At 38.9% G+C, this 16,125-nt stretch overlaps 1 long non-coding RNA gene across 1 annotated transcript; it reads left to right on the top strand.

Moving 5' to 3' along the window:
• Positions 1–1,751: 1,751 nt before the first annotated feature.
• Positions 1,752–14,412, top strand: LOC135320275 (uncharacterized). The gene is made up of 3 exons (XR_010379520.1): positions 1,752–2,403; positions 6,531–6,633; positions 14,282–14,412. It is a non-coding gene; the product is annotated as an uncharacterized LOC135320275 (long non-coding RNA).
• Positions 14,413–16,125: the final 1,713 nt, after the last annotated feature.

Genomic DNA, 16,125 nt, shown 5'->3' with positions numbered 1-16,125 from the left:
GATTTCTCTTTACTCCACACTTTCTGAGTCAGGCCATCTTTGCTCTCATCATGTGTCCAGACTCCTGCCCTACCAACATCCCCCTACCAAGTGTCCCAAAGAACCTGAGACTGGAAGGCCAGGTTCAAGTTGAGAAATCTTGGCCTTACCCAGGTTCCCAGCTTGTGGCCAGCCCTCTCTCCACACCCTAGGCACCCTCGCACACCTTGAGGAGCTCCCTGATGCCTATGATAATTCTGCATCACCTCCAACTCCCCCAGACAGCTGCTCCATCATCATACCTTGCACCAAAGGGTGTACACACACCCTGACAGCACAGTCCAAAAAGGACCCAGGAGAGAAGCCCATGAAGGCCCTGGAAATGGGCCCAGGAATTCTGGGATCTCTGGTACCTGGGGCATGGTCTAGAAAGGGGGCCCACCAATCCCTCAACTCATGGGGAGCCCTGGAATGGGGTCCTCTAAAGTACAAGGACCCCTCTTGTCCAGATCCAAGGGCAGTACTGTCAGGCCACCAGCCCCTGTATTGCTAGTTTCCTCCACACCTGTCTAGGATACCACTTCTAGGCTTCCATACACCTCTCCTCTGCCCATCTCTTTCATCCTTTCCACAATTTTCCAGGGCTGGGAACAATAAGATTTCTCCCCTTCGTTTGTGACAGGGACTTTCCTTTCTTCATTTCCCAGGGTCTCTACCATTACCTTGACATTTTAATTGGAATTTAATTTAGAAAATCCTTTCTCAAGTAACAAAGCCTGGTTTTATTATTCTTATTTTGCTGCAAACTCTAGAACTGTTTATTTCTTCCCTTTCTCCTTGGTGTACTATATACTAAACCTTTCAAGGTAAATGAGTACCTCTGGTGAAACAGGAAATGCAAAGGGAAAGAAACACATCACAGTTTTTCTAAGTATCCCTGCCTATTAAAGTGTCACTTTAATAGAAGTAGGGCAGCTAAAATGAATGAGGTGATGACATCACTATGCTCTGTACAGTCAGGTTCTAAATACCACATATTAAAAAGGTCAGAAGTAGGAAGACCGGGCTTTCCAGGGAGCAAGAGGAAATGGGCCTTATTCACCATATTCAAATATTTAGAGAGCTGTTCTGTGGAAGATGTTTAGATTCAGTGCCAACTCCAGAATTTGTTACGTGGGGGGCTCTGGGAGTGGCCATCAGTAAGAAGGTGTGGCTTAGAGAATTTGCTGGGAAGGTGATTTGCATATCACCCTCTTTGTTTATTGTGCATTTATTTGAGCTGGCTTTAGAGAGAGCAGGTGAAGGTTACAGGTCAATCTTTTTGTATACCCCTCCTTAGTCACACTGGCTCCTCCAGTAACTGGACTGCTCAGAACTGTTAGCATGCACAACATGCTGTGTCACCCCTAGCTGGCCCGGGCCATGTCCAACACTGGAGAAGGAAGATATTTTTATTGAAAACATTGAGGAAGTTGGGGTTGGCTCAGTGTTAGTTATATTGAAACATTTATATTTTCTCTCTACATCCCTCATAGATGAAACCTAAAAATGCAGGAAGAATTTCTAAGTGGAAGGCCTATTAATATCTAAGCAGACAAATGAGTTTCAGGAAGCACTGCTTGTAATACAGTTTTTCAAACATTGTGCTACATCCTAGGAGAAGAGGAAACACAGATTACAGAATATAGAGCTCCAAACCAAATGATTTCAGCTTTCATTTCTACAACAGGCAGTCATCAACATTACTGTAGTGTCTAAATGAGTTCAGAGAGCTCACTCTACTAAAATGAGATTTTATTTAAGTCAGAGGAGACTGCAAACTGGGTTATAACTGTTGAATGTTTCATAGTCATAGCATTTATGGAAGATACAACGCTTCTTCTCAGCTTATAAATATTTAATACCATAATGGAAGTTATTCATTAAATGTTAACAGTCAGCATAGCATCTATCTGGAATATGCTTTTCCCCAGAGTTCTACGATAGAGTATTTGTGGAGAGAGAAGGTGGTAAGAGGGCCATCAATGAAGACTTTTGCCTGGGTGAAAAAGAAATGTCTTTCCTTCTGGTTCATTTTTATTTTGGAATATTATTACATCTCATTTCAACTATATTTCACTGTTGTTTGAACAGAGGGCAGAAATTGTCAAATGAGGACACAACTGAAAAAATTCTGACTTACAGGAAATTTATTTCAAAGATTTATTTCCTTTATAAATTACCCAGACTCTGGGTAATTTAGCTTCAGGAGATCCGATAACTTTCATGTTTTCCCCTTAAACACACAGAACAACAAGAGCTTCAAGATCAGATGGCACAGGTGGAAAGTGACTGTCACTGCCCAGGCCAGCAGACTAAAGGGTGCTGCAAGTGTCCTCGTGCTTTTCAATCACTGAGACGTCTGTCTTTCCTATTTTTCTAAAGGTAAGCATTCATATCAGAAAAATTTTAAACAGGACAAAATGAGTGCTGTTGATGAGAAGGTCTCCCTCCCACACTCACCCCCATTCTGCAGCCCTCTGTAGAGGCAACACGTGTGGCCGGCTCCATTTCTAGAAATGGACCTGCAGATGCAACCACGTATGTGTGAATGTGTTTGTACTTGTACGCTTATAAATGGTGATCCCCAGACCAATCAGCTCTGCAGAAATTCAAGTTTTCATTCACTGGGCACAGCCTGGCATTTCCCTATTCCAAATAGCTATTAAAATTTATTAGGAAAAATGAGCAATTTAATAATCTTTGTAATATTCTGAGAAAAGACTAAGGAATGACTTAAAATAACTCATAAACCCATAAAAATAATTAAACAGTAATAACTGGAAGGTCACAGAACAAGATTCTTATTTCTCAGTCCCACGCCTCCTTAATTGCCAACTATGTAACAGAATCAGCTTTGAGCTTGATGGAGCTGAGTTGCTGCAGAAACCACCACGGGCTAGATAAACTAAGTCCACTGCAGAGGTGAACTGGAACCAAGATTTCAATCTTCAAACATGCCAACAACCAGTATCAGCTACTCTGGGTAACTGGGGCTCATTGTTGCAACACTGTGGTTTCTCAGTGGAAAGCCAGACTGTGGTTCTTACCATGCAGACCTGCTTGTTTGTACTGGCTTTGCTTCGCTACCTTCTTCTGATCATAGAACACATAGAAAAAACTGTTTGTGGGCCACCTGCAGTAAACCCAGGAGGCAGCTCATGGGCTGAATCCATCATTCCTGGAGGCTCTGTTGGCCCAAGTCCCACCCTAAACTCCTCCTCTCAAAGGATTGAAGGTATCATCTTAGCACACAGGGATTCCATATCAGGTACTGGACTTGGTGATTATCTGCGAAGTAAGTGAGGCCTGCAGGGCACTTTATTGCAGCAGCATCATTACCTGGAACTTGTTAGAAAAGCTGACACTCAGACCCAACGAATCAGTGTCTCCATTTTAACAAGCTCCCCAGTGAGTCTTGTGAACATTAAAGTTTAAGAAGTATTGTCCATGGGGTAATGTCTGCCTCCTTAGCATGCTGTATAAGACCCTGGAGAGCTTAGTCCTGTCTACCTTTCCAGCCTCGTCTTGAGTCATTCCCCTCTCCCAACCCAGTCACAGTGAAGTATCTTTAATATCCAGAAGCATTCTGCTTTCTCTGCTCTTTTCTCTACCCAGGCTGGCTCTCAGCCTAGAATACCTTGACCTGCCCTTCTAAACTCTTACTTATACTTCAACTGTCAACTTAAAAGTCAAGTTTTACCTGCCCCTGCTGAATTAGGCAGAGCAAGACACTGGTCCATTATAGAGTCTTCCTGCCACCCTTTTGCCCCCTAGTTCTGATCATGTGCCTCTGTTACAGAGCTTTCCACACCAGACAGTAATTACCTGTTCACTGTCTACTGTCTTAAGCACTGTGAGCTTTTGGTATCAACAGCTTTGGGGTTTATTCATCTTTAAATTTCTAGTGTGTAATACAGCACTTGGTAGGTATGAAAGTCATGCTTATTGGATAAATCAATCAGGGAATCTTGTTGGCCATTTCTACTGGAAAGCTATTTCCCTAAAATAATAGAGTATATAATATTTATGAATCATTTCAGAATAATTCTGTTTCTATTTCTCTGACTTGTGGAATAAAATGCAGGATAGTATGTAAACCCATTTCTTATCTCTCAAGCCATATATAAAATTATGCTCTATCTTTTCAAGATAGATTTGCTATATTTTAACTGTAATAGTATTATTGCATAGAGAAATTAAATCATATCAAAATAAGTTATAGATGAAAAACATCTGGTATGACAACTGTCTACTAAATCACAGTTCAGTGTTTATTTTTCAAAAATACAAGACTAAATATTGTTCACTCACTGTCTTTTCCTTAAAGATATTAAAAATAATTTTTATTCCTAGCTGGTCTACATCCACGTTAAAAATCACATTCTCATACTGTATCCTTTTTCTTCCCCAAGCATTGTACACTTCCTTCCACATGCACCCTCATCCAGCCTTCTTCTCATATCACTTTTTAAACCCTCTTCTGGGTGTTAAGGTAATTTCACTGTGTTAGGAAGACTCATAAAAGGAAGATGTTATAAAAGACCAGTTTCCCCTGATGGCTGAACAATTATTGGTGTAATTTACCAAAGAATTGCAGCCTGTGATACCACACCAGCTGCTGAATAAAGCCAAGCAAAAGAGTTTCTTTCCTCTTCTGAGTTCAGGAAAATCACTGTGAAGGGAAGGATGTTAATTCTCTCAGAATGTGAAGCGGGCATCTGTCCTTGAGAGCAAGAACTTCTAGGTCACGAGAAGAGAGGGTGGTGACAGAGAAGACTCCAAGCAGAAAGAGAAGAGGACCCAACAGCTGGCTGCTCACATCCTCAGAAAACATGGGAAGGGAGCAAATAATTTCAACCGTTTATAGAATAAAATTTAGCAGAGATGAGTGATTTGGAACCCCCAGTAGAGGAAATTGCTTCTTTCGTTCAGAGACTCACCATTAAAAGGAAAAAAAAAAATCTTACATTTGGAAAATCGTTAATTGTTTAAGTACAGTGCCTCAAGTCATGGCCCAGAGGATTAAAGAGTTAACCATGGCTCCTTAGCTCTCTCACAAGGAGGAAACAGGCCAAGGGAGGCTCACAACCTAAAGAAGAAATGCCTGTGCCCTGCTATCAAAGGGTGTAAGGAAATAGCATTAATCTCTATTGTCCCAAGTCCCTAATCAGACACTAAAAGCATAAACAGAAAGTTGAGGGCTGTCACGCTCTCCTAGGACTGCCAACATATTTTACAGTCCAGAAAATCCTGCACATATCTTTCTTCTCCATTCACACCTCAGAGACACAGGAGGAAACCAAGTTACCCGAACTGTCTTTTTTTTTTTTCTACTTTACTATTCGTGTCTATCAGAGCCCTTTCATATTCTCACAAGAACTGAGCCACTGACTGTTAAGATTTATGCCCTGCCAGAAAATGGGCTTTAGTGCATGCAGTCCCACTACGGCCACCAAGGGAACCTTCAGTAGAGGGCAGTGGATGCAGCCGGGCCCCTAAGGAACCAAGAAATACATTTTCCCTAACCAGAACTCACCTGCACTTCAGGCTGAGATTTTTTCCTAAGGCTAAATAACTTGCCTTGGCACTCAACTTCTTCTATTGAAAATATCTGCTGATATATTTGTCTCTCCCAAACTGCATCACACAGCCCTCAAGCAGGGAGCTGAATCTCATTCAGTTTAAGATTCCCAGTGCTTATAATACTAGTAAGTGCTCCCTAAAATGGGTTGAATTGAATAGAACTGAATTCATCTTAGCCAGTTTCCCTGCCCAGCCTGCAGTGATACCAGGAACAGTAAACACGTCAAGGCTCCACGCCCAGCTATGCCTCCATCCCGGTGACCTTTAGCAAGCCATTACCTGGGCCAGATCTCATTACTGTGTAACACAGGGATCATAAAAGGTGCCACGTGGATTCATACAAATAATAAAAACTGAGGTCTTCCTGTCTATAAAGTGCCCAAAGCTCTTCAGAGGAGAGGGGAGGTGGTGTTTGGTTCAGGGTTTCTGTAAATGAGAGGACAGTATGTCAGCCGGCCTAGTAGAATCTCAAACATATGATAGAACTTGATGACACTGCCCATGTTTGCTTGGTTTGTTTAATAAACTTTTCATTTTAGAAGTTTTAGAACACTGGAATTTGACACAACATTGTAAAATGATTATAAATCAATAAAAAATGTTAAAAAGCATGTGATAAAAATTCAAACACATGCAAAAGTAGAGATATTTTAAAATTAACTCCCACATTTTTCTTTTTAATTGAAGGCAAAAAAATAAAATAAACATGGCAAAAAAAAAAAAAGAAGTTTTAGATTTACAGAAAAATTGCAAAGATAGTACAGATAGTTCCCAGTCTGCATTCAGTTTCCCATATTATTAACATCTTACATTAGAGCAGGATACATTTGCTACAATTAATTAACTAATATTAGTGCATTATTTTTTTTTTAACAACTGTATTTAGATTTCCTTAGGTTTTGACTGGTGTTCTTTTTCTGTTCCAGGTCTCATCCAAGATACCACATTACGCTTAGTTATCATGTCTCCTCCTGGCTGTTTTTCAGACTTTCCTCCAAAACATTGACAGTTTTGAGGCGTACCAGTCAGGTATTTTGTAGAATGTTCTTTAGTTAGGATTCGTCTGATGTTTTTCTCATTATTAGCCTGAGGTTACGGGTTTTAGGAGGAAGGTCACAGAAGTTGAGTTTTTATACCTTTCTACTTTTAAAAAATTCTATGTCATTTCCTCCCTCTCTCCCCCTGCTTCTCTGAAAACACTGTTATTACATTGATAATGCTGGTTAGGATCAAGGAAATAGACTTTATTCTAGCATGTGTTACAAGAAGTCATTCTTAGCTGATTGGATATCACTGGCAGGAATGGACTCATCAGAAAAAAATCTCCCTGGAGAAGTGGCTTTGGAGCCACAGACCAGAGGTTCTCATGGGCTTTTGATAGTGAGCTGAGATGAAGGAGCAACCAAAGGCAATAAGCCCCTGGCACAGAAAACAGTACAGTCTTGGTATTTTACCTGGGAGAAGCACTGCCTGAGGGATTTCATCGTCCTCTGTGAATAATGAAAGTCTGGGATATGGAGTAACAAGTGATAAAAATATGGCCACAGTCAAAGAAACATACCCACGCCCTCCCTCCCCAGGGGCTGAGTCTTGGCAAGTGAAGGCAGCAGTAGAGAGTTTCTGACTCTAAGACAGATGTCGGGCGTGACTAAGAGCGTGGGCTGTCTCCTGGCTCTGCCACTGCCTGTCTCAGTGACTCTGGGCAAGTCACTCCGCGCTGTGTGGCTCAGGGTGACCACCTCTGAAGGATGGATATAATAGCACCTACCTTGCAGAGTTTCATGGGGATCAAATGGGATGATATGAGTAAGCACTTACAATGGTGCTGACTCAGAGTGGGTACCTCAGTACTTACTAGCTCTTATCATCTTTATCACATTAAGATTGAAGTAGAGCTAATCTGAGAGGCATTCTAGAGTTAAACCCCTGAGGCTCAAAAGACTTCTAAATAAACTAGCTGGGAAAAAAAAAAAAGTCAGATTTCTGAAAAAGATTTGGGAAAGCTCTTTTTAAAAAAAAGAAAAGCGTTAGTTACAACCCACATGCAACTGCTGGCAGGTGGAGAAGACAGACAGTTTCTTGAGTATGAAACTCACATCTTCTCCCACACTATTTAAACGTGGAATCAGGTTCAGCGGGCAGTTAGCCAGGGCCAAGTATGCTGTACCGTCTAGGGCCATGAAATGGAACCCAGCCAACTGGCCCTCCCCAAAACAGTGAACCTGGACTCTGGCCACTGAGCCAGTCAACTAATGACCTGCCAACACAAACAAGCTTCAGCATTCATCCTCATCTCAGAGCTCCAGTAAGGATTAGAAAATCTGTTATCTGCAAGTGTTTGGTAATCTGTAAAGTGATTTTAATTGAGAAGTATGTATTATCATGATTCTATTAAGCTTTTTGCCTTGGTCTCTGTCTCTGAAGAATGTGGCAAGAAACAAATACAATGATTTCACCTCTTCACACACCCTCTCCTTTCACTTTTATACTCCAGGTGTGATGTGACAGGTGGTGCAAGTGAATAGTTGTAACAAGACCCACTGAGTGGTCAATCTGCTCTGGTTACCATTCTATGCTCTTTACATTCATTTAATCCTTAAAACAACTCTCTGAACTAGTACTATTATTGTGCCCATTTTTACAGATGAGTAGACAGAGAAGTTAAATGAATGGCTAAAAATCAAATAGCTCTAATGTGGCTCTATCAGTCGTGATTAGGTTTGGTTGCATATAACAGAAAACGCAAATAACATGGCTTAAGCAAGTTAGTTAGAGTTTCATTTTCTCTTGAGTACAAGAAGGTGGGAGCTCTGTTGTCCAAGACTGGACGGAAGCTCCACCATTCCTAGAGACTTGGGCTCATCTCTTTTTCTTGTCTAATCATCTTAGTAGGTGACTTCTGCTCTCAGCTTCTCCTCAGGAGTCCAGCAGGGGTATTGCAGTGCCAGGTATCAGGACTGGGTTTCAGGCAGAAAAGAAGGAAGAAGAGGGCAGAATGGTTTTCCCAGAAACCCCACCCAACACTTTCCAGTGACATTTCATTGGGTATCCCTAGCTGCAAAGAATGCTGGGAAACATTTTTCTGGATTTTTTTGTTGTTGTTGTTCCTTTTTTAAGTTGGGCGCATTTCTCAAGTTTCTGTAGCAAAGAAGGAGGAGAAGATAAGTTTTGAAGTCATGCATCATAAAATCCAGTTTCTCAGACTAGAACTGTGGTGTTGGTGGCAGATGAAGATAAGGCTGTGTTATTGTTTTTATTTTCCATTTGCAGTAGTCATTTAGAAAATACAAACAAGGTGCTGTATACAACAAAAAAGAACTTTACTAAGAGTTCAAACTTTTTCTTATCCACAATTTCGAGTTATAATTGATGAGATTCTGTAATTATATAGTATTTAAATGGTTATTTTAGACTTGCAAGTAAAAGAAAGAAGTGGCATTTAGATGAAATAATTTTCTTCCTAATTTTTTTTTCTGAAATTTTCATCTGAAGGTTTTTTTGTCTATAAAACATCACTCTCAGATTTTCCTTTCTAAGAGTAAATGTCCAGTATTAAAACTTTCATTTATCTTTAAAGGAAAGAAAGGAAAAGAATATTCAAACCAGATTTTCAGAGAATTTCTTAAGTTATATTATGCTTGATTATGGCTAAAACCTTTCTTTTAACCTCAGTTTCTCTAGCTGTAAAGTAGAAATATTCATTTGTTCATTTATTCATTCATTCATTCATTGAATAAATGCTTGTAGTCTTAACAGGTGTTGGATACTTTATATATGATAGCCATTTTTTCTCATTGTTTACAAAATAATGGGTAACGTGTAACCAATTAGAATTTGTTACTCAATGAGTACTTTTACAGTTAAATAAAAAGCATTTCTTTTCATTTGAGTAAACCAAATTTGGTATATTGAAAAAAGAAACTTAAAACTCCTGGAATCATAGGAGACAAATATTTCAACTAAGTACATATTACACACAGCAAAACATGTATTATGCATCTTTAAATAGATGAATACTGGAAGATAAATATTAACAATTTTTGTTTTTAAGAGTAAACAATATACTATGAAATGCCTTTGTGAAATACGCTCTCCCCTAGCAAGCTGATGAAACTCTAAAGTAGATAAATTTGCAGAAAATACTCTTCTCATTTATATTAATGCAACTATATTGCTGCTTCTCTAAGGAAATATTTACAAATATTGTCACTGTGTCCCAGAAATGTGAGAAAGAAAATCATAGTAAAAGAATACTCTACATTGGAAAATGTCATAATGTTTCCCCTATAGAGTTAAAAATTGTGCTTGTCTCAGCAAATGAAGAGATATGAGTTCAGAGACTAAGGCTCTGGCTGTGGTGCTGTGGCTGATTCTGTTTATCATTAATTCTGTTTACCTTCTGACACTCGCCAACCAGTCAAACTGTAGAATTCTGCTAGAGTAGATGCCAACAGCAGCCGTGGAAGGAGTCCCGGGGCTTCGGGATACAGATGAAGACCTGTCTACATGTGTGGGCATTAGGAAAGAGGCCACAGAAGTGGTCTGAGTCCTTAAAAGAGAGTCTGTTTACTTCACATCATGGAAGACACAGATCCCTCCATTTCAATTATGAATTCAAGTAATAAACAGATGAAGTAAAGCAGGGTCACTGAGGAGAACAGAGGCATCAGGAATGGCCAAACTCCGAAGGAGAGAGTTCTGTGCAAAGGGAGTAAATATGGCGGTTACAGACAAGCAGCCAATAGCTTAGCACGCACAGTTCTCAGTGTGCTTTCCTTTGGTGCCCTTGGTCTTATTCAGAAAAAGGTGACTTTTTTAAAAAAACTAAACATACACTATATACCTCCTCTCTGCCTCGGCTGGCCAGTTTGTAGGGGAGAATGTGCCTGCATCCTGGCCAGAAGCTTGTCCTTCCTCCCCGTCAAAGTCAACATTATTCTTATAGTATGATGCTTATAGAATTCCTTTCTTAGTATTTTTTTCTACTCTGCAAATTTTTTCCCAGATTTTTTTTCTACTTTCCAGATTTCTTGCCTCTGGAATAAAACAGCAGTGCTTTAAGCCCTAGCAAATACTTAGATTAACCGATAAATTGGTGGCCTATATTGATGTTGTTAACATTTTTAACTTCGGATTAATGAAAATGTGAACTGTGTTCTTTGTTGAGGAACGCTGGCACAACGCTGGCATACGAATATGTCTTAGTGGCAAAATAGAACAGTAGACATACTTTATTAGTTTTGCCAGAGCCAATGAACCCTGCTGTTTGATAATCTTACACTAATTCGTACCTCTTCATACACCCCTATCTCCTTATTCACTGCCACCAAAACCAATATCAGATCTGAATCTGAGATCCTGAAAATTATCCTTCCTCCCCATATCTTCCCACCGCCAACTCTCACAAAACAACCTTCTGAAATAAACAAGGAACAACAGGAAGATGGCCCTTAGAGCCAGCCCATTTATCTTATTACCAGCACTAACAAGTAACTTCCTTTATCTCTGGTTTATAACATCTTAAAGCAACAGTGCACTCAGGATCCTCAGGATGGTTAAAAAACATTGTTGCTTAACTACGAGGCAGGAGGAATAATCCAGAGTGGACCTTTGCCCCAGGAAGATCACTGGGGTCCTGCAAGCAGGTTCTTCAGCTTTGCAAAGAGCAAACTTTTGTGGCAGTGACACAACCAGGCACGATGAGAGAAGCAGATCAAGGAAACTAAAAACAGAGTATGTGTTTAATAATTTATGATGATTCTGTGGCTGTATTGATCAGAGGCAGCATTCTCTCTTAACCCTACCTTCTCCGAACCTACAGAAGGTGTCATCTCCCAAAGAATTATGCCCCAGTGTGAATGGTTCAGGGTAGGGGTGGTTAGTGGTCATGACCTAGTTAAGAGAAGTTATCCAATATATTTCTACCATATCTGATGACAAACAAACTGGTGATCTCTTTGCATATCTCATTTCCTAGGAAAGAAATGGTATATCATTTCACAGTATACCTTGCAGGAAAAAAAGGTCCTGCCCTCCCTATCAAGATCGTATTACCTCAGCATCAGAAAGTCTAATACAAAATTGAAGCTTTCAAAACAGACCGTGGTACTAAAAGGACATTTATATTTTAAGGATCTTGTTTACTGCTGAATCTACACTGCCAGACCACTGCCAGGCACACAGTAGGTCATATTGAATAAATGACTGAATGCTGTTGGTATACGTATTGGGACTCAGTGGATGGACTTGGGATGCAGGCATTTAAGTTTTTGTGCCCAGCAGCGTGTCTTAGGGGGCTGTAGGCTCCTAAGATAGCCTGGGTTGGCCATCCTAGGTTTCCTCCTGGGCCAACTCTTGCTTGCTAGAAAAACAAGTGTCCTCTGAGATTGAGGATGAATTTAGGTTATGTGCACACGGTTCCAACTTTGCAATTTGGGAATCTCTGAGACAAGAGTTGATCCTCTTTCCTTAAGCAAACTATCACAAAGCAGTTTGCCACCCTCTTTGGGCCAAAGATTGTTTGTGATAAACGTCTAAATAAAAGAAGCTATTGGAAGATACAAATATCCTTTTCACCTTGAGGGAAAGGGGACTTCAAAAGAAAACTCTTCTTAATATTACTGAGGTAACCAGCATTCCACTTGGGGAAAAAAAATTCTTACTGTGATGTAGAGAAGGAAGAAATATTGGTAGCTGACCAAGCTCGTCCATTCCAAGAAGAAATCCTAAGGATCTGTCCCAAATGGTAGTTGAAAAGCCATCTAGGAAAGGCATATTGTGACATATCTCCATAACAGATAACTTTGGCTAACTGCTTTTCTTCCTAATAGTTAACATGTTATGGAATTAAACCAAAAAGCACATTATGGAAAGAGAAGAAATTGTTAGGTTAATGTGCCTAGTTTTCTGGTGATACTTAAACTGATCCAAGAGAACTAGAAATAATCAGTTTCCAGCAAGAGTCTAAAAATGGCATCGATCTTGGATTTGGGGCAAGATGGAGGGAGAGGTATGCAAAGGCCTCTGTCTCTTCCATCCCAAATTCCTAGAAATGACAAATCTTTTTTGTTTTTTAAAAAATTCACAGCAGTACTTGAAAACAGAAATGGATACACTGGGTAGGCCAGAAATTATTATAAGGAACCCTGAAATATGCAAAGCAGATGGAATAATGTTAACAGAGAAAAACTACTACCTAAAAATGGAAATGATTTCAAATGCGCTACTGACTCTGAAAGGGTAGATAGAGGCAACAGTAAGAATCCTAGGCCACCAGAAAGTGACCAGATGAGAGAAATGCAGACATTGAAGCAAAAATGCTGAAGAACTGTCCATATTCAGGTTCGGTAATGTATTAATAGACTTAGGTATCATAACCAAGCAGGATTTATTCCAGAAGAGGTTCAATGCTGAAAAAAAATTAACGTAATTCAGTCTATTACTAGATTAAAAATGGAAACCATACAGTCATGTAAATAGATGTCCCACGAAGGCATTTGATAAAATTCAACATGTATATCTAATAAAAAAAAAACCTCTTTTTAGAATACTAGGAATAGAAAGAACCTTCTTAACCCAATAAAGAATATTATTAATCCAAAATCCTTAACCCCCAAATTCCTCAGCTAAAAGGTAAACTATTTAGATGGTTTCCTTTAAAGTCATAAATAAGACTAGAATGACTTATCACTTCTGCTAGCCTACATTGTTCTTGGTAGTTATAACAAAAGAAGACAAGAAAAAAAATCTCTAAATATAGGCAAAAAATAGGGAAAAAATGGCCTGTGTGTATTCAGATAGTATAATTTTTTTTTTCTTTTAGTTCCAGGGAATAAACAAGCTATTAGAAATAATAAGAGAGCCCAGCAGTGTGACCAGAAACAAAATCTTCAGCCTTTAAATTTACTAGCAATATCCACGTAGAGGGTATTGCTGTGGGCTGAATGTTTATATCCCCTCAAAAATTCTTATATTGAAATCCTAACCCTCAGTGTGGTGGTATTAGAAGGTAGGACCTTTGGGAGGTGATTAGGTCATGAGAGTGAAGCCCTTAAGAATGAGATTAGTGGCTCCTACAAAAGGGATATTTTTCTTTCGTGAAAAATGTCTTCGGTATTTTGATAGGGTTTGAATTAAGTCTCTACTTGTTTTGGGTAGTATGGATATTTTAACAATATTAATCTTCCAATCTAAGAACATGGGCTATCTTTTCATTTCTCTGTGTCATCAGTTTCCTTCATCAATGATCTATAGTTTTCAGAGTTTAGGTCTTTCATCTCCTTGATTAAGTTTATTCCTAGGTATTTTGTTCTTTCTGATGCTATTGTAATTTTATTTTTTATTATTTTGTATTGAAGTATAGTCAGTTTACAATGTTGTGTCTGTTTCTGGTGTACAGCACATTGCTTTAGTCATACATGAATATACGTGTATTCATTTTCATATTCTTTTTCACCATAAGCTACTGCAAGATATTGAATATAGTTCCCTGTGCTATACAGTATAAATTTGTTTATCTATTTTATATATACCAGTCAGTATCTGCAAATCCTGAACTGCTAATTTATCCCTTCCCACCCCATTCCCTTCTGGTAACTGTAAGTTTGTTTTCTATATCTGTGAGTCTGTTTCTGTTTTATATATAAGTTCATTTGTCTTTTTTTTTTTTTTTTTTTAGATTCCACATATGAGTGATATCATATGGCATTTTTCTTTCTCCTTCTGGCTTACTTCACTTAGAATGACATTCTCCAGGGCCATCCATGTTGCTGTAAGTGGCATTATTTTATTATTTTTTATGGCTGAGTAGTATTCTGTTGTATAAATATACCACAACTTTTTTTTTAACATTTTTTATTGAGTTATAATCATTTTACAATGTTGTGTCAAATTCCAGTGTAGAGCACAATTTTTCAGTTATACATGAACATATATATATTCATTGTCACTTTTTTTTCTCTGTGAGCTACCATAAGGTCTTGTATATATTTCCCTGTGCTATACAGTATAATTTTGTCTATCTATTCTACGTTTTGAATCCCTGTCTGTCCCTTCCCACCCCCCGCCCCCTTGGCAACCACAAATTTGTATTCTGTGTCTATGAGTCTGTTTCTGTTTTGTATTTAGTTGTTTGTTTGTTTTTAGATTCCACATATGAGCGATCTCATATGGTATTTTTCTTTCTTTTTCTGGCTTACTTCACTTAGAGTGACATTCTCCAGGAGCATCCATGTTGCTGCGAATGGTGTTACGTTGTCGGTTTTTATGGCTGAGTAGTATTCCATTGTATAAATATACCACCTCTTCTTTATCCAGTCATCTGTTGTTGGACATTTAGGCTGTTTCCATGTCTTGGCTATTGTAAATAGTGCTGCTATGAACATTGGGGTGCAGGTGTCTTTTTGAAGTAGGGTTCCATCTGGATAGATGCCCAGGAGTGGGATTCCTAGGTCATATGGTAAGTCTATTCCTAGTCTTTTGAGGATTCTCCATACTGTTTTCCATAATGGCTGTACCAAACTGCATTCCCACCAGCATTGTAGGAGGGTTCCCTTTTCTCCACAGCCTCTCCATCATTTGTCATTTGTGGATTTTTGAATGATGGCCATTCTGACTGGTGTGAGGTGATACCTCATTGTAGTTTTGACTTGCATTTCTCTGATAATTAGCGATATTGAGCATTTTTTCATGTGCCTATTGATCATTTGTATTTCTTCCTTGGAGAATTGCTTGTTTAGGTCTTCTGCCCATTTTTGGATTGGGTTGTTTGTTTTTTGCTTATTAAGTTGTATGAGCTGCTTGTATATTCTGGAGATCAAGGCTTTGTCGGTTTCATTTGCAAAAATTTTATCCCATTCCGTAGGTTGTCTTTTTGTTTTACTTCTGGTTTCCTTTGCTGTGCAGAAGCTTGTAAGTTTCATTAGGTCGCATTTGTTTATTCTTGCTTTTATTTCTATTACTTGAGTACAGTGTTCTAGGAGAACATTTTTGAGATGTATGTGAGATAATGTTTTGCCTATATTTTCTTCTAGGAGGTTTATTGTATCTTGTCGTATGTTTAAATCTTTGTACCACAATTTCTTTATCCAGTCATCTGTTGATTGACATTTAGGTTGTTTCCATGTCTTGGCTATTGTAAATAGTGCTGCTATGAACATTGGGGTGCATGTGAATACACAAGCTTTTTAGCACACATGGAGTACTACCCAAAACAGATAATATTTTAGGAAAGAGTCAATAAACTACAACCCACGGGCCAGACACCTAATTTTTTTAAACCATTTTAGGTGTCCGATTCAGTGGCATTATTTACATTCATAATGTTGCACAACCATCACCATTACCCAAATTTTTCATCATTCATAGCATAGTCTCTTTGTTCATTAAACTGTAACTCCCTGTTCCCCACTCCCTTCAGCCCCTCTGGTCTACTTTCTATCCCTATGAATTTGCCTACTCCAGATATTTTATATAAGTGAAATTATACAGTATTTGTCCTTCTGTGTCTGGCTATTTCACTAA

The sequence above is a fragment of the Camelus dromedarius genome, chromosome 3 (genome assembly GCF_036321535.1).
Source record: "Camelus dromedarius isolate mCamDro1 chromosome 3, mCamDro1.pat, whole genome shotgun sequence".
Taxonomy (NCBI): Eukaryota; Metazoa; Chordata; class Mammalia; order Artiodactyla; family Camelidae; genus Camelus; species Camelus dromedarius.
The sequence above is the reverse complement of the archived record's forward strand: the minus strand, read 5'-3'. Positions and strand labels throughout refer to the sequence as shown.